At 39.6% G+C, this 19,865-nt stretch overlaps 1 long non-coding RNA gene across 1 annotated transcript in view; it reads left to right on the top strand.

Annotated features, from left to right (window-relative positions):
• LOC120539749 overlaps nucleotides 1–18,513 on the top strand; it is a 245,028-nt gene extending 226,515 nt beyond the window's left edge. The window contains exon 4 of the long non-coding RNA XR_005635670.1: nucleotides 18,411–18,513. This is a non-coding gene — a long non-coding RNA (uncharacterized LOC120539749). The remainder of the gene's footprint in view (nucleotides 1–18,410) is intronic.
• Nucleotides 18,514–19,865: the final 1,352 nt, after the last annotated feature.

Consider the following 19,865-nt stretch of genomic DNA (forward strand, 5'->3'; position numbering starts at 1 on the left):
AAAGCATCTGTTTAAAGTAAGTGTGGCATAGAAAAATATAAATCAGATATACATGAAATAAACAAATTTAGCAGCCATCTCACAGTAAAAAAGGAATCATTCATCTCCAAAAATGACTGATTTCCTTATTACTTCCTTGCATATTCAAATTTTAGAGCTTTTATGCTACAAATAAATACAGCAAACTGAATTAAGTTCCTTACCAGGTGAACTAAGACCACCTCTGAGAAACTTGACGAGTGTATCAGATCATTCCAAGCATTTACGTCATCATCAAAAAGAAAAGGAAACCACTTCGTTTGGAAAGCACTCAACAAAGGAAATGAGTCTGAAAGGCTCTTAGTAAATACAGTGTCTCGTTTGTTTTGGGCTAATTGACAACTCTACTACAGGATCAAGGATTAATTTAAGCATTGTTCACAAGGATATAGAAAAAATACAGGGGATTCACAAAGTATTTGGACTCTATTCCCTTTTTTTCACTTTTGTACTGAAATTATTTCAATTAATTTTGTCTCCACATCAATGACAAAGCGAAAACAGGATTTTAGAAATTTTGCAAAATTATTACAAATAAAAAACTGAAACATCACATTGACACAAGTATTCAGACGCTTTGCTGTGATACTTGAAATCTGTCTCATGTGCATCCCATTCTATCTATTAACATTGAGATGTTCCTACACCTTGTTTGGAATCTAGCTGTGGTCAATTCAATTGAAGGCAGAGGATTAGGAAAGGCACACTCCTGTCTTAAGAAGGTCCCACAGTTGCAGTGTTAAAGGTTCTCAAAAGCACAGCTTCCATCACAATGTCAAAATGGAAGGCGTTTGGAACAACCACAACTGTTCCACCTGGCCAAACTGAGCAATCATGGGAGAAGGGCCATGAGAAGAGAGGCTTCCAAGAACCCTATGGTAACTCTACCTAAGCTCCTGAGAACCTGTGTATCTATGAAAGAAATGTCCAGGTCAACTACCACTGCAACACTTGACCAATCTTGGCTTCAGGAAGAGTGGACAGACAGAACCCTCTCTTCATTTAAAGATAGAAGCCCGTTTGGGGTTTGCAAAAGCACCTAAGGGTCTCTCAGACTGTGAGAAAGAATATCCTCTGGTCTGAGGAAACTAAGGTTAGAGTAATTTCTGGAGGAAACCAGGCACTGCTTATTTTCTTTTTCAGTACAATTGCATCATCATGCTGTGGGGTTGTTTTTCAGCAGCAGGGATTGGGAGAATTGACAAGGTTAAAGAAAACCTAAAATAGAGCACAGTACAGAGATGGCCTTAAAGAAAACCTGCTCCACAGGGCTCTGATTAAGTTAAATTCACCATCCAGCAGAATAATGACCCTAAGTACAAAATCAAGACCAACACAGAAGTAGCTTAATAACAACTCCAGGAATGTCCTTGAGCTGCCAAGATTTGACCCCAATCGAACATCTCAGGATAGACCTGAAAACAGCTCTCCACCGATGGTCTCCATCCATCATGACAGAGTTTGAGAGGATGTGCTTAGAAGAACTGCAGAAAATATCCATATCCAGGTATGTGAAACTTGGCCTTAGCAGACCCAAGAAGTCTCCAGGCATGAATCGCTGCCAAAGGCGCTTCAACTAAGTACTGTGGAAAAGGTTTGAATACTTGTGTCAATGTGACATTTCAGCTTTTTATTTGTAATAAATTTGCAAAACATTCTATAATCCTGTTTTTACTTTTTCAATCTCATGTGTTGAGTATTGTTTAATGTGAAAACAAAATTAATATAAATGATTTTAGTACAATGATACGGTACAAAAAATATGAAAAAAGTGAAGGAATCTGAATACTTTGTGAATCCACTCTACATGCTGTGGACCACCAGGGCTCATACAGCCACCCTAACCTGACACAGACAAGCAGACAAAGGTTGTCACACAGCACACACGGTTTATTTACAGAGGGGAGCCACTTTCTTTCTCACCAGAATCACAGCCAATGCACCACAGTACAAGTCTCAGTCCTTTCATTTTATTCACTTCTCTCATCTGTCCGCCCAAATCCTGGCACTGTCTGTGGAGTTTGTACTGCCTCACTGTGCCTCTGTGGGCTTTCTCCAAACTGAGTGTGGGTGTTTGCAAGAGCTTCCTGGAGTTGACTGGCAGTTCATCCACAGAAAGAAAAAGAAAAGAAAAATCAGATTGGGAAAAGGGATGGGTATTGTATGTAACATGCATGTACAGTATAAACAAGCTTACCTACTAGTGACAACCACTATGTAAAATGAATTACCAGATGAGCGAAAATTACTACTATTTAAATCTAAACTGTTCTTGTTTTCCTTTTTCTCTGGTATCTTTAGAAGTTTAAAAAAATGTCATCTAGTTTTTTTACTCATAAAAAAAAAGTCTCAATTAACATTCATAATTCAAAACTATAGCATCCAAACTTGATGAACTTGATTTTTTTTACTCTTACTATATCATACTTTTTACATATTTTAATTTTTAATTATACAGTAATTACTTGTGTGAAAGAATATTTGTTAAACGTCTAGTGCATGTGGCAACAGCACTGTACTTAACACCCCTTGTCTGGCCAAGCATATGTGTAAAATAAGACATGTTCAAACCTGACCTAACAATTGCTATCACAAAGCCACACTGACGTAAATCTGAGATCAACAACAAAGTGCATTCAATTAAGAACTGTGAAATGAAGAACTAAAGAATGCTGTGTGCAACAGTAAGCACATCTAGACATCGGATTGGAAGAAATTCTCCCGAAAAGGATGTGAAGGACAAAGTGTACAAGTGAAAACTATTACAATTGCTGACCACTGTTGACTTATAGTATGTAGTGATGTGTATAATAAATACAGGGGTAGGCAAAAGTAAATTTGCAGTTGTTCATATGGAAAAAAAGACATGCAGGTTATGACTATTAAAATAGCTTTATTAATTTAAAAAATTGTGACATTGGCACAAAGCACTTAGGTATGATATCAGAAGTGCTCAAATTACTGGCCTTGCATACTCACACCTATAAACCTATGTTTGCATTCCCGTATATTTATTACACAACTAATTTCAGTGAAACCATGTATCTAGTCATATGGTTGACACGTTTCCATTTGAATTAAGTGACTGTTCGGTTTTCATAAAGAACAATCTTTGAGCACTCATTGTTATATAAGTTAAGTATCAGTGAATATTTTCTGGACAAATAGAATTTCTTGTCTATCTGCTTGGCAATTCAGTACTCACCCCCCACCACAGATTTTACCAAATTGTGTACCAGTTTTAGTGGTTTCAAAATGGCAAAACTTTGGAAATTACATTTTGCAGTCAAATTCTCTATGGAATGTTACTGCTTATGGTGATGTTTAAATTGACAATTCATTTTATATTCTGACAGAAGATTATGTCCAGTTTAAAGACAAAGCAATGTAAAATAAGGTTTCTTTTTGAAAGCCTTCATTTTATTTTATTCAGACTATTTGCTGAATCCTCATAAATTAATTACAGGATTGCCAGGAAACAGACTCCTTTCCAGCAACATCACATGCAGGTCAGGAGCCAATGTGGATAGAATGCTTTTCCACTGTTGGGTACTCTCAATCGTGCCAGATTACCATTTAAACTTGAAAATATGCATGCTGTGAAATGCAGAATACCCAAAGCATAATCCACTCAGACACAGCGTGAACACACAAACTCCACACTGACAGTAAGATCCAATCCCAGTCTTCTGGAGCAGTAAGGCAGAAGTGCTATTATGCCTCTCCATTGTATCCTCTTATGCTCAAATTGCTTGAGCTTTGGTTGATTTCAGATGTGTCAGTGTGAAGCGAAACTTGCGTTAGCTAAACGCCTGTCTTTCAGTAGGCTTTGCTTTATTTGTTTATTAACTTTTTGTCTGCCTTCAATACCCTTTTGAAATGCATTGAATGCTTAAGTGTTCATTATAATAGCAATATGGAAATGATAATCAGGCTGTGAGTGACCTCTAGTGTGCATTAGTAGTATTGCAGGTCTAAAGAATTGCTGTATGGCTACTGTTTAAACTGCAGTTAATATCCGGATCGTTTGAAGAAAAAAAATAAACAAATAAAACATAATAAACTGTTCCTTCAAATTTTCACTGTTGATCAGATGAATAAAACATCTTACTTGAGGAAGGGCTGATGGTTAGTATGACTCTGATGCGACGTAGAGTTTATTAGAAAAAAATGATAGTAATAGATTACAATTCCTCTGGTGGGATGGAGTGTGGCATTAATATGGGTCAAGAAACTGTCAACTGTTTGTGCTATTTTTGAAATGGAAGAAGGACTGTCACAACTGGTTGTTGTCCAAAAAAAGGTGCTTGTTAAAGTAAGAAGCTACTGGAGTGATATTCCAATATTTTTGAAATATATGCCCAGCTGGCATTCACTTGCTGAGAATGTACCAACACACAGGCAGGTTAATTGATGCTTTCAGCTAAGACTCTGTTTGCGTTTAAGTGGGGTTACATGTGTAAGTGAGCTCAGCAAAAGATTGGCACTAGACTGTCCAGACCACATTCCTGCCTTGTGCCAAATGCTGCCAAGATAGGCTCCGGCTGCCCACAGGCCTGAATTGGATTAAATGGGTTTAAGGAAGTTATGTGCAGCATTAACCCTGCAAAATCATTTCAGAATCATTAAAGGCCTTCTTGCAGCACATTTTTTTATTTGACATGCATTCTGTATGTATGCTATGATTTTTTTGAGTATGAATCAATAGCATTGATTTCTTTTAAAATAAATTTGCCATAATGGAATAAAAGATAACACATTGTTGTCCACTTTTGAGATATTTTCTGGTTTGAAACATTTCTTGACAGCTTAAACTGGTCATCACATACTGTTGAGTGCCCTCTAATGGTTTAAATAAGTATTGCTGTCAGTTCAAATTAATTTTACAAGCTCATGTGTACTGTACTCCCTAATGTAGCATGTCTCACCTCTGTAAAATAACAGACCTTATCCAAATCCTCCTTTGGTATGTTGAAATTAAGTATTCGATATTTTGAATTATTTCTGAATTGATTTCACAGAAAGGCTGTTCAATGTAACACTGTAAGAACTAAACATTGATGATCGAAGGAATATAATTTGAAAAAATTAACCATTTATTACACCACATTATATGTAATCTGCATGCACCGATAGTTTAAAGTTTATTTTTACAGGGTTTTTGAATGCTTTCAAGACCTCTGAAAAAAATCAGCTGGACAATAAATACTAGAGATTCATTTGATTTCAGCTAGGTTCAGTTTGTATTGGTTTTGTTCTTATTATCACTTGTTAGATCACAGCATTAGACAATAAATTCAACAAACAGAGAAATGTCATTCAAGTACATCTCTCTATCATAATAAAAAAATCCTGGGATGAGACGTGACTTTTTCGGAGAGGTACTTTCATGTCCCGCGAGACAAGGTTTTGACCAAGAGATTTAACCATGCCCAGGGCCGGAAATAAAAGACACAGAGTAGATGGCTGTAGAACATTGTAAAGAATTCTAAAATGTTGGCGTGATACACATGCAAGCAGGTTAGAGATAATGAAAATACTAAAATTCAAAAGTCTGAAAAAAGTGATAGTAAAGAAAAAGCAAAAACAGATTGAATATATTGTTTGGATTTAAACTTTAAGTCAGAAACTTGTAGATCATCTAATTCGCGTTGCCATCAGGGAAAAGCATGGAGTTTCTTCCCAATGAAGAGGCCTATCCTCGAGAATTAAAAGATTTGTTGTTTGGTGAAAGTGAAATCCACATATGCATAGCGCAGGCTTTGGTTGGCAAGCAGCTTTCACCAAGAATGTCGTGCAGCATTCACAAGTGGGCTGGAATGTCTAATAATCAAAGGTAACACAAACCACAAAGAAAGATGGATGTTAGAGTAGAATGTCTGATGAGTAAAAGCAACAAGATACACAAAGAAGTAGGTGTGTAAAGGCCAGCATATATGGTGAACAGAGGTTCCTAAATAGGACCTGATCAAAAACGATGGAGTTAGCATTGTATAATTGTGGATGTTTTATTAAATGGACATTTCAATGCGCTAGTATACATGTATATTGTCACACAGTTACATGGGAGGGTTCTCTTCCGGGCCCAGCTGATGTATGTCATACCACTTTAAAGCGAAAGGGGACGCTATCCCTAATCTTGTTACTTGTTTCCAAATACACTGCTCCGAAAAGACACCCAGTGAGGGCAACTGACTCGCTCCTTCTATGCCAAGTTCTATAAAGCCAGGCATCCCCATAAGAAGGGGTCTCATTTTGAGTCGAGTCATCCTGGAGGACAGAGCTGTGCAAAAACTCAAGACATACTCAGTTGAGTAACATGTTTAAAAAAAGAGAAGACTACTGCTTATATTTTCAGTTCTATTGCACCATTATGTGTTGTATGTATTGTTTTTCCTTGATAAGAGAATTCATCGGACAACCCGGTTGGTGTCCCAAAATTTCATCTTGAACCCGGTTTCACTACCCTTCATCCATTACATATGTGTAGTTGTTTCCTTTTGGTTGTATAAACAAACTCAACAGTTGTATTTAGTTAGAACAAGTCTATAAATAGGTCCATATTACTGGTAAAAATTATCCATCCATTTAATATACCTACTTATTATATCTAACACACCTACTTATTATATCTCTGGGTCACTGGGAACCACTGGGAAGTTTTTCCCCAGTCTTGCATCAGCTGTTAAGCAGGTACTAACCTTGAACTGTATATCATTCCATGATAGGGCACACTCACACACACACCATTACCTGACCAGTTTAGCATCACTAATTAACCTAACCTGGTTGTCTGGCGGCAGAACTAGCTACTTTGCTCCTCTTCAGTCAAATGTACTTTATTGAATGTATTTAACTTAGCAGAGGACAACAAGGTGCTTCACAGAAAAGAATACAGTTTAAAGCAGTAAGATTAGAGTGCAAAACAAGATACAGTGAAATGAAAGTTATTCAGCTCCTTCTAATTTTATGCATTACTGTATATTTTGAATTGCCTCAGATGGACCTGGGCAAAATTTGGATAAACTTGGGATAGTTACATTTTAATAAAAGTAAATGTAAAATATTACACATAAGAAGTACAAACTTGAGTGCAAAATGGGAGTTATAAAATGTGAAAGCTCACCTTATGAGAAGGATCTAGGAGTAGTATTAGATTCCTCACTGTCTGTATCCAGAAAGTGTAGAAAAAGCCGTCAAGATGGCTAAGAGCACTGATTCCCAAAGTGGTCTATATGGACCCCCAGGGGTCGATTTCGACTTACAGGGGTTCTGTGTCAGCGAGAAAAAAAATTGGGGGTGCACGAGATGTAAATGGTGGTCCACGTGAGCGGACACAAGTTTTCATATCAGCAGCAATGCATCGTATGCGTTTGCGCAGTCAACAACACTTGTCTAGACCTGTACCAAAGTTCCCCAACTTGTCAATGATAAACATCCAGGGTGATGACGCTTTGGTCTACGTTCAACATTTAAATGTCCTTCACACAGACTTTAAAACTAGGTTTGAGGATGTTTTGACTATGGAAATACCACAGTGGATTATCAATCCATAGGGTGACATTGAAGAATCGGATGTCATATTACAAGAAGAACTGATCGGAATAAGCACTAACGAAGAACTTAAGGTGCAGTTCAGAAAATATCAGCAGTTCTGGCTTCAGAAAGATATACCTGTTGCTTATCCTGCATTATGGACTATCACAAGAAAGTTTTTGATAGCTTTTCCATCTTCATACCTCGTGGAAAGGGGTTTTAGCGCGGTTGCCGATCTTCTTACGAAAAAAAGAAATCGATTGCAAATCATTGGACATGGAGATTTAAGACTATACCTCACTAATTTGAAGCCTAATATTGAACAATTGCTATCAGAGCATCAGGTTCATCCCTCTCATTAACAGCATTATTTGTGTATTAATTTTATGTAAGAATTTTACTAGGTTTTGATTTGTTTTGTTCCAAATCCAAATATTTACTTGCATTTTGTGTCTTTTCAATAAAGGTATGAATAAAAATTGTACATGTTTTTCTTTTTTTACAACGGTCCACTCTACAAAAAACCCTATCAAAGTAAGCAGCACTGTGTCAGTTGTCAAAAACACATTTGAAGTTAATAGGTTTAGGAAAATTCAATATTAGGCAGGCAGGGGGTCTATGGAAAACAAAAAAAATCGGTAAGCGGTCTACGGGGCAAAAAAATTTGGGAACCTCTGGCTAAGAGGATGGCTAAAAGTTTGTGGACACCTGACCATATAACCTATATGAGCTTGTTGGACATCCCGCTCCAAAACCATGAGCATGAATATGGCATTATCCTTCTTTGCAGTTAAAACAGGTTTCATTGTTCTGGGAAAGCATTCTACAGTCATGGCCAAAGGTTTTGAGAATGACACAAATATTAATTCTCAAAGTTTGCTGCTTCAGTTTTTATGATAGCAATTTGCATATACAGTGGTACCTTGGTATACGTCCACTTTGGAATAAGTCCAACTTGGTATGCGTCCTGTTTGGACGTGAAACATTTTGCTTGGTTATACGACCTTAGTTTGGAATAGGTCTCGTATGCTAGAACACCGCGGTACCCTTGTTTACCTCTCTCGAGACAAAACCACGACTGCCCACGTGCGTGAGTACGCCAGTTGCTAGCATTCAGTGATCAACCCGCGCTATAACTCTATGTGAATTTTTACATGATTTTGTGTTTTTTTCGCGTAAATTTGAATTGATTGTTTAAAAGTATGAAGGTGGCATGCGTATCCGGGACATTGCTGCTACATACCGTATGCCAAGAATGACGGTACCTACGATTGTGAAAAACAAAGACGTTATTAAAAAGTAAAGTGAGGTTAAATTTTCATTTATTTCATCTAATTGCTTTTGTATTTATGTATTTTAGTATTAAGCAGTGTTTAAATTATTTTATACAACCTCATCAATGTATAATATGCCAATAATAATAGGATTTTTTTTTCATGGGAACGGACTAATCATTTTCCCTTTATTTCTTATGGGATAAATTCATTTGGTATACTTCCTGTTTGGTATACATCAAAGGATCTGGAACAGATTAAGGACATATACCGAGGTACCACTGTACTCCAGAATGTTACGAAGAGTGATCAGATGAATTGCAATTATTATGGCTTAATCCCAAAAAACCCATTTCCACTGCATTTCAGCCCTACCACAACAGGACCTGCTGACATCATTTCAGTGATCCTCTCATTTACACGGGTGAGAGTGTTGACGAGGACAAGGCTGGAGATCACTCTGTTATGCTGACTGAGTGAGAATAGAGAGGTTGCGAAGAAGGCTTCAGTTCACCCAAGAAAGTCCAGAAAACGCCAGGACCATCTCCTAAAGTTGATTGAGCTGCGGGATCAGGGCACCACCCGTGCAGAGCTTGCTCAAGAATGGCAGCAGGCAGGTGTGAGGGCATCTGCATGTACAGTGAGGCAAAGTGTTTTGGAGGATGGCCTGTTGTCAAGAAGGGCAGAAAAGAAGCCTCTTCTCTCCAAGAAAAACATCAGAGACAGACTGATATTCTGCAAAAGGTACAGAAATTGGACTGCTGAGGACTTGGGTAAAGTCATTTTCTCTCATGAACCCCCTTTCCGATTGTTTGGGGCATCCAGAAAAAAGATTGCCCAGAGAAGAAAATGTGAGCGCTACCATCAATGCCAACAGTAAAGCATCCTGAGACCATTCATGTGTGGGGTTGCTTCTCAGCCAAGGAAGTGCGTTCACTCACAATTTTACCTAAGAACACAGCCACAAATAAAGAATGGTACCAAAACATCCTCCGAGATCAGCTTTTCCCAACAATCCAAGAACAGTGATGAACAATGCCTTTTCCAGCATGATGGAGCACCGTTTCATAAGGCAAAAGTGATAACTGAGTGGCTCGGGGAACAAAATACCAAAATTTTGGGTCCATGGCCATGAAACTCCCCAGACCCATTGAGAACTTGTGGTCAATCCTCAAGAGGCAAGTGGACAAACAAAAAGTCACAAATTCTGACAAACTCCAAGCATTGAATTATGCAAGGATGGGCTGCCATCAGTCAGGATTTGGCCCAGAAGTTGATTGACAGCATGCCAGGGCGAATTGCATTGGTCTTGAAAAAGAAGGGCCAAAACTGCAAACATTGACTCTTTGCATAAACTTAATGTAATTGTCAATAAAAGCCTTTGAAACTTATGAAATGCTTGTAATTATACTTCAGTATACCATAGAAACATCTGACAAAATTATCTAAAAACACTGAAGCAGCGAACCTTGTGAAAAACAATACTTGTGTCATTCTCAAAACCTTTGGCCATGACTGTACATTATTTTAAAGTGTGTGTGAGTCAATTTGTGCCTGTTCAATCTAAAGAGCATTTGTAAGGTTATTTGGAAATGTTGGATGAGAAGACCTGGCTCACAATCAGCGTTTCCAATTCATCCCAAATGTGTTCACTGTTGGTTGTAGTCAGTTTTCTGTGCAGACCTCTTGAGTTCTTCCGCACCAAGCTTGTCAAACTATGTTTTGTGGACCTGGATTTGTGCACAGGGGCACACTCATGCTAGGAAAGAAAAGGGCTTTCCCCAAAATATTGTAATAAAGTTGGAAGTGCACAGTTGTCTAAGATGTATACTGTAGCATTAACTGTACCCTCCTCTGGAACCTAGAGGCCTAGCCCAAACCTTAAAAACAGCCCTATACCATTATCCCTTCTCCACTAAACTTTACCGTAGGCACTATTCAGTCTGGAAGGCAGCATTCTTCTGGTAACTGCCCATCAGACTGCTGCATAGTGTTCGAAGCACCACCTTGACATGCGGTATGTGTTCTTCCCATGTGCTGGAATAAATGACTGCGTCATCTATGTAGGCAGCACTATAGGCTTTGTGGGGCCGGAGCACTTTGTCCACCTGACGCTGAAAGGTTGCGGGTGACCCATGGAAGTCAAATGAGAGAACACGATACTGCAGGTGCCCATTAGGGGTGCTGAACACAGACTCCATTAAAGGAATTTGCCAGTACTCCTTCATCAAGTCAAGTGTAGTCAAAAATTTGACCTCAAGGAGGTCATCAGCTCGTGGAATTGGATAGGCATCGAACTGGGAGACTCGATTAAGCAAGTGGAAGTCATTATAGAACTTCCAGGTTCCATATACAGAGACAACTGCATTGATAGTATTTTTCAGGGAGTCATCATTCCAGTGCTCCCATTTAAATGAACTTGGTGTTTGCCTAAATTGGAAGTGCAAACTTGTTAAGGGATCTGGGCTGCCCTCATGGGGTGTGGTTTCACGTTGTGAAGTCAAGTCCAAAATAGCTGTGGAAATCGATGGCATGTTGTCCAACACGTCACATTGGATTGCTGCCTTAGCCCTAGGCGCCAGAAGTAAACATGGCATGGAGGCAGGCTGGGATGCCTGTTGGGCGTCCATAACAAGGGCAATCGTCATAGCCAGAGTGATCACCTGGTTGTCGTTTTTAATTTTTGACCAGTCTCAGCCTAGTATCATGGGGAAAGGGGGTGTTAGGCATGACAGCCATCAGGAGGCTTTGGAGGCCATCTCTGATACTGATTGCGCAGGCAGCTCATGCTCCCTTCTCTCCCCATGAATACAGGTTGTACCAGTCTTTTCTTTCAGCCACTGTCATGACAAAATGAGTTGGTGAGCAAGAACTGAAATGTTACTGCTTGAGTCAAATAAAACAGTGACCTTGTGCCCATTAACAACAGCCACTCCTGTATGGGAGAGACACAGGGGGTTAACAAGTGCACAGTACCTGTCTCCGTGAGCTCTTTCGCAGCTCACCAGCTCATTCAGAAGGGGACACGCCGTTGTGATGTATCCGGGGTCCCCACATTTGAAGCAGCGGGGAAACCCCGGACTCTTCTCTTTGGGTCTAGTGGCATGCTCGTAGGGGTATGTGCTGGGGTCCGAAGGGATGGCCCACTTGACGCACCAGACACTTGAGCCTCACAACCCTATGCTATTCAATGACATTAGTGAGGGCCTCCATGTTTTTATATGGCTACCATTGGACTGGCTGGGTGAGGGATTCAGGTAGGCCATCTATTAAAGTGTTGCAGGCACTATTTTCCCGGCATTGTTTATTTCAGGTTTCAACCAATGCCAGGTCTTGCCCCAGATCTCAAATGCCTGTGCGTATGTCAGCCTCTCCAAGTCGAAGCACCAGTCACACCACTGCCTCACCTGCTCTTCCAGGGAAACACCAGATCTCTTGAGGACCTCGGCCATGAGCTTGTCATAGTCGGTGGCATCTTCCTCCAAGAAGTTGTAATACGGCTTTAAGCAATGGCACCAGGATATTGCCCCATTCGGATCGCAGCCACCGGTTGCGATTTGCCGTCCTTTCAAAGATAATAAAATATGTTTCTATATCATCTTCAGTGGTCAGTGGGATAAGTACCTGGGAGGAATTACTGAGCTGGTCTTGTTGCAAAGCCAGACAGGCTTCTGTCCGTGCCTTTGATTTCAACACCTGTAGCTTGACTTGTTGCAGTTCGGGTGCAAAGTTTGTGAGGATTGTGTTGAGGTTCTGCTCCTTGGACATCACAAAGCATGATCCTGCTAAGTATGCCACTGTAAAAGACAACAGAAGTCAGAAAATGAGTTGGGGAATCCAACTCATATATTATACACACTGCCAGGCAAACAAAATAATAGCACCAGAATAATAGCACCAGAGAACTGTCTGGTTCAGAATCCAAATAGGGAGAAAAATTGAAGGTAAGATGCTAGGCTTTTATAGTGTAGATTCCACATGGGCTGGCTTCCCGGCCAGAAGAGGGGATGGTTTCTTACCCGGACAGGAGACTCCTAACAGGCATATTGGCATCCCGGCCGGGGAGGAAGAAGGGATCAAACCCGGAAGGAAGCATGGAAAAGCATGGACGGAGAGCCCAATAAAAAGAAATATCGCTGGGGGGTTTTTACTCCCCCAGCACGCTAGATGGCAGCAGCCATGGATATCGGTGCCCTGTGGGAAACCAGCAGGGCATGCCAGGAGATATAGCCTGGCAGAGCAGCCCTGCTGGGTCAATGGGTGCCATATGAGGGTGCTGTAGGGAGACAAGCTCCCTGTTATAATTAATTTCTGTGTGTCCCGGAAGTACTTCCACCAGGCAGTTGCCCTGGCACCGGAAGTACTCCTGGGTCTGTAATAAAAGGGACCGCACTCCCTTATCCAGGCAAGTCAGAGCTGGGAGGAAGAAGGGCAACACTTGGCTGGAGGAGGGCAGTGCGGTGGCAAGAAGAATTGTGGCAAAAGACAGTAATTTTGGAAAGAGAAACCTGTGTTTTGTGCTTGTTGTAATGTAGTTGAGCTGATTTGGTTAATAAACCAACCTTTATTGGAACCCGGGACTGTGCTTGTGTGTTCGTGTTGAGGTTTGGGCTGTTGACGCCCTGGTTTCCATCACAATAGTTACAGGGGAGGAAGAGGCTGAAGTGAGGTGAACAGGAGGCATGGCTAGGAGGGAGTGCAGGAACTTGGAGGAATTTTAGGCAGGTCTCTGTTCATGTGATCTGCAGAAGAGGAAGAAGACAGGTTAGTGCACTTCGACCATCCCCTTCCTTGATTTCTGCCCTTGATTAAGCCCTTAGCCTGCCTCCCAAGCACACGTGTATGACTATATATATATATATATATATATATATATATATATATATATACTGCTCAAAAGAATTAAAGGAACACTTTTTAATCAGAGTATAGCATAAAGTCAATGAAACTTATGGGATATTAATCTGGTCAGTTAAGTAGCAGAGGGGTTGTTAATCAGTTTCAGCTGCTGTGGTGTTAATGAAATTAACAACAGATGCACTAGAGGGGCAACAATGAGATGACCCCCAAAACAGGAATGGTTTAACAGGTGGAGGCCACTGACATTTTTCCCTCCTCATCTTTTCTGACTGTTTCTTCACTAGTTTTGCATTTGGCTACAGTCAGTGTCACTACTGGTAGCATGAGGCGATACCTGGACCCTACAGAGGTTGCACAGGTAGTCCAACTTCTCCAGGATGGCACATCAATACGTGTCATTGCCAGAAGGTTTGCTGTGTCTCCTGCACAGTCTCAAGGGCATGGAGGAGATTCTAGGAGACAAGCAGTTACTCTAGGAGAGCTGGAGAGGGCCATAGAAGGTCCATAACCCATCAGCAGGACCAGTATCTGCTCCTTTGGGCAAGGAGGAACAGGATGAGCACTGCCAGAGCCCTACAAAATGACCTCCAGCAGGCCACTGGTGTGAATGTCTCTGACCAAACAACCAGAAAGACTTCATGAGGGTGACCCAAGGGCCCCATGTCCTCTAATGGGCCCTGAGCTCACTGCCCAGCAGCATGCAGCTCGATTGGCATTCGCCATAGAATACCAGAATTGGCAGATGCACCACTGGTGCCCTGTGCTTTTACAGATGAGAGCAGGTTCACCCTGAGCACATGACAGAAGTGAAAGGGTCTGGAGAAGCCATGGAGAACATTATGCTGCCTGTAACATCATTCAGCATGAGCAGTTTGGTGGTGGGTTAATGATTGTCTGGGGAGGCATATCCATGGAGGGTCACACAGACCGCTACAGGCTTGACAAAGGCACCTTGGCTGCCATTAGGTATCAGGATGAAATCCTTGGACCCATTGTCAGACCCTATGCTGGTACAGTGGCTCCTGGTGCACGACAATTCCTGGCCTCATGTGGTGAGAGTATGCAGGCAGTTCCTGGAGGATGAAGGAATTGATACCATTGACTGGCCACCACACTTTCCTGACCTAAATCCAATAGAACACCTCTGGGACATTATATTTTGGTCCATCCAATGCCACCAGGTTGCACCTCAGACTGTCCAGGAGCTCAGTGATGCCCTGGTCCAGATCTGGGAGGAGATCCCCCACAACACCATCTGTCATCTCATTAGAAGCATGCACCGATGTTGTCAGGCATGTATACAAGAACACAGGGGCCATACAAACTACTGCATACAATTTTGAGTTGCTGCAATTAAATTTTGGCAAAATGGACTAGCCTGCCACATAATTTTTTCACTCTGATTTTTGGGGCGTCTTTGAATTCAGGGCTCTGTAGGTTGATCATTTTCATTTCCATCAAACGATGTGGCATCCTTTCGTTCCTAACACATTACCCAGTCTATATCAGTATAGATATCCAGGAGGATTTCTTTTCCCATTGAGATCTGATGTGTTTTCAAAGTGTTCCTTTAATTTTTTGAGCAGTATATATATATATATATATATATATATATATATATATATATAATGCAAAGTTGATTGACTGACTGACCCACTCACTCACTCACTTAGTCAGTCACTTACTCATCAACAAAAACACTATATTTCCCGTTTAGCTAAAAAAAATGTTGTGATGTTGTAAAAAAAAAACACAACAGAAAAATTAATTACCCCAAAATCTCAAAAAATGGCTTAAGAAATTTGACGGAAAATTTAGTGACATTATAGTAAAGACAAAATTAGCTGAAAAATGTTTTTTAGTTATTGATATTTATCATTAATAATGTTCTATTGAGTGGGACATTCTAATGCACCTTGTTCCTCATTTCACCACAGTGTTGACAGCAGTCTCACAGAGAAATGGGCATGCCAGTTTATGTGCATGTAGTCCATCAGCAAAGAAGAAATGAAAGTAGCAAAGCTCGGTGAAGCTCAAAGAAGATGCATTTAGCAAGTGCTTGCCTGGCACTATGGCTGTGAGTGTAATCAATTTCACACAACTAATCCTAATCCATTAGGAAAGGCATTTAATATGCATTACCCCGCCCAACTCTTCATTTTTTCTGCAATCTTATTTAAATGCCAAAGTGGGGACTACAATTACTATCAGCCAGTGTGCTGCTCCAGACAATATCATCAGCAGAAGTTTAAATAAGTGCATTGACAAATGAGGCATGTCATCAAACTTAGCAACTACTGCATTTGTTACTTTAAACACTTTGGGATAACAATTTCTTTGTCTCACTGGATTACAGCATTTATCTCTTTTAGAGCAGTCATTTTAGGTACTATTCTACAGTATATGGCACAGTACAATTGACAAATCCAGTTTTGACCTCCAAAAAAATCAGAAACAGAGCTGTCAGATTTGGCAGCTCATTTGACTACCATCTCCTCTCAGAGCCCCTAGTAATAGTAATCGTAATAGTTAAGGTAATATTGTCACATGTCCAGAGTACAATGAAATTCGAGCTTGCATGTCCAACCAACATGCAATATGTCGCCATTCTCCAAAGTCATGATAAACATGAACATATTAAAACACATACTGTAACTCAATTTTATTCAACAGAGGAAAGAAATCACCTTAAATGATCTTCTCCTTATACCAGCTTTCACACCTAACTTGCTCATGTATGCTCTCAGTTCCTTATAACCATATGGAAAAATCCCTGTGAATCCCTGTCTGTTATACAAGGAGTTGGTTAGTTTTGCGTGTGTAGCAGTACATGAAGATTGTTGCATGAATGTATCCCAGAGAATAGTAAAAGCTGTCAAATATTTCAGAGAATGAATAGACCGCCATATAATTAATACGATGCAAGACCCGTACCATATCAGATGGTTAAATGAGGTAGTGCTGAAAACTTACTGTGAAAAAATGGAATTATGAGGCATGTGATTTATATCCTGTAGATTTCGATTCTGTAAGTACAAGGATTATTTTCTGTTTGGAATGGCTTTGCAGTTGTACCTTCCACTACATGTCTAATCCTGGGGTTCTTAAATTCATTCCTATTAGACCCCAGTACCTTCTGCTTTTTGTTTCAATAAATTTCTTAATGAGAAGTGAAAATCTGTCTTTAAGTGAAAGTGTAACCACAAGAAACATTTACTTTCTTAAGAAATTTACTGGATAGTTACAGGTTTCAGCACATTTGTTCTTCATTCAGATGCATCTCATTTCTAACCCTGCTTGTTCAATTACAGGGTTCACACAGACAAGCTGGAGCCCATCCAGGTAGCACTGCATACAAGGCAAGAAATAAACCTAAATAGCACAGCAGTCAACCACAGGGCACACTTAGTCAGAATTGCAACAATTAACCTGACATGCATGTGTTTGAAATGTGGGAAATAACCAAAATACCTGGGAAAGTAGTGCAAACTTGAGAAATAAATATTTAATAGCCTAATAAGGCTGCTACTCGGGGAAAAATCAAAAATGAAAAGGCCAAAAGAATGCAAGTGTTATCACATCAGAGTATAAACATGCTGAATAACACTTCAGAGTGAATTCTATTAATTGAGTGTACTCTCAGGTTTAGTTTCACCTTAGGGACATGAGGAAAGCCATTCCCCTTCAGCAACTTCAGTAGCAGGTTTGACAAATACAATGTGAAAATTGGGTAACTGAACAGTCCATTCATTCCATGGCAACATTTCTTTAGTTCTGGGGACAGTCAGTGAAATTCAGCGTGGTCTTCTTGTTTCCTCATTCAGTGTTGACTGTTCCTGGGAAAGATATATCGAAAAGCAAATGAGACAAAAGTCCTGTTCTTGGGCACGACGAAAGATTTCATGAGGCAAAATAAAGTAAAATGGCAGACTTTGTCTGACATTGTGGGTTTGCTTTGGTGGAGAAGTAGAATATTTGTAGAAAAATGACAAGACAAACTGAGAGTGATAAACTTTAAATGCTGTAGCATTGCTCGTTTTACATATATAAAAATAATGTACTATACATATGTATCACCCTGAATATTCAAAGGAAAAGCATATATGAATAATAATATCAAATGAAACTGTAAATTGTTTATTTAACACAAATTTCACATCACGTAAGAAAAAGAAATTTAAAATAATATGGCAGCTCTAATGTTATAGGATGACTTTTTCAATACCATTGTTAAGATATGTTTCATATTGTTTCAAATGTCATTTCATAATTCAGAGTTAAAAAGCTCAGTACATTTTCCTCTTTTATTCTAAATGCTTAACTGCTTTTAACAACCAAATGTGTGTTGCAACAGAATATGATATTTTAGTCCCTAGTGTGAATTCACACAGGACATCTTCACATTTTCCTGTTATGAGTTTTCTATGCAGTATAAAAATGTGACACAGAATTGTCCAGTACTATATATATGGTGTGTGTAAACTTATACTTAAGTTCTTAAGAGTCGCTGGACTCTCCTCCTTGGTTAAACCCTGCTTGAAGAAGTACATTTAATTTCTTGCATTACAGTGAATAGCATAGAAGTGGATATCTACATTTTTAAATGTTTGCTATTTGTGGGCAAGTGTACAATATTTTCTGCCGGCAACCTGAATACTTCACAAATCTTTAGAACTTTTCTTTTTTTAATCTCTTTTGTAGGGCACACAATGGATCTTGTTCATGTGCCAGTGTTGGTTTCCAGCTTCCTTTTCTCAGATGTATTAAGTGCTGCAGCAAATGACACAGACAGTATTTCACCACCAGGTAAGCTATAAAGTGTAATTGATTGTCTACCATCATAAATTCAATAGGAAAAGTAAGAGTAATGTTATGCTGAGGCAGGACAACAGACATTTCATACCAATGAAAGGGTAAAAGATCTATTGACGTCCCACTTAAGCATGGGTAACTGTTTTGTCAAGGTTATTGTCAACAACCTAGTGTTCAATACCTCCAAGACAATGGAAATGGTCATTGACTTTCACAAACAGCAGTTACAACCTCTCCCAGTAGATACTAATGATTCTGCAATTAATATGGTGGAATCCTTCACATTTTTGGGCACAACTATCACAAACTCTCTCAACTAGAACCTCAAAATAAACCACCACTAAAAAGGCACTAAAGAAATTAAATATTTCCCAGCCAATTCTAGTTCACTTCTACAAAGCCATAATTGAAAGTGTAATCACATTCTCCATTGTTGCCTGGTTTGGTTCAGCAACGGTACACTCCAAAAATAAATAAAAGTATGTTGTGAGGTCTGCTGAGAAAATAATTTGCTGTACCCTTCCATTTGTTGCAGACCTGTATACATCTCGTGTCACTAACCATGTCAAAAGGATCAACATGGACTCATCTCACCCCACTTATCACTTATTCCATAAACGCTTCAGGTCAATTAAAAATAAAACTAACAGACACCTCAATATTTTCTTTCCCAGAACCATAGCCCTCTCATATCAGCAACCTAGCCCGAGTTCTTTGTATATTCATGCATTCTGTCAGATACTGTATCTGTGTGTGTGTGTGTGTGTGTGTGTGTGTGTGTGTACAGTATATGTGCATATAGTATGTTTGTGCATGTGCATACACACTACACACTCACACTTTCACTTGCACATCTCCTTTATAATTGTACTATTCTGCAAACTTGTATTTTCTTTTGAAGTTATGCTATTTATATTATTTGAATGTGATGCTGTATTCTGTTGTATTCAGCTCCAAATCTACCAAATCGAATTCCTGTACCTTAAGTACTGGCAAATAAACATGATTCTGATTCTGAACGACCAATTTAAATTTAAAATTTGTACAATTTAACTATGTTAGCTGCTTTCACTACAGTTTTTTTCCCACCCTCCTTATTCCTGGGCGTCCTTTGGCGTAAGACATATTCCTTTCATATTTTTCAATACCACTACCAATTACATTGCCTTCACCCTCTCTTGGCTTCATGCCCCTTCACCTTCATCTTTGTGCACCTTTTAACTCAATCTTCCTCTGACATGTGCTCCATCTGTCCAAACTACCTTAGTCTGTTACTCCTCAACAAAATACCTCTTGCTTTCACAATGAGTCTTTCTCTTAACTTATCATTCGTCTTCCTCTCAC

Source organism: Polypterus senegalus, chromosome 1 (genome assembly GCF_016835505.1).
Source record: "Polypterus senegalus isolate Bchr_013 chromosome 1, ASM1683550v1, whole genome shotgun sequence".
In the NCBI taxonomy this organism is placed as follows: Eukaryota; Metazoa; Chordata; class Cladistia; order Polypteriformes; family Polypteridae; genus Polypterus; species Polypterus senegalus.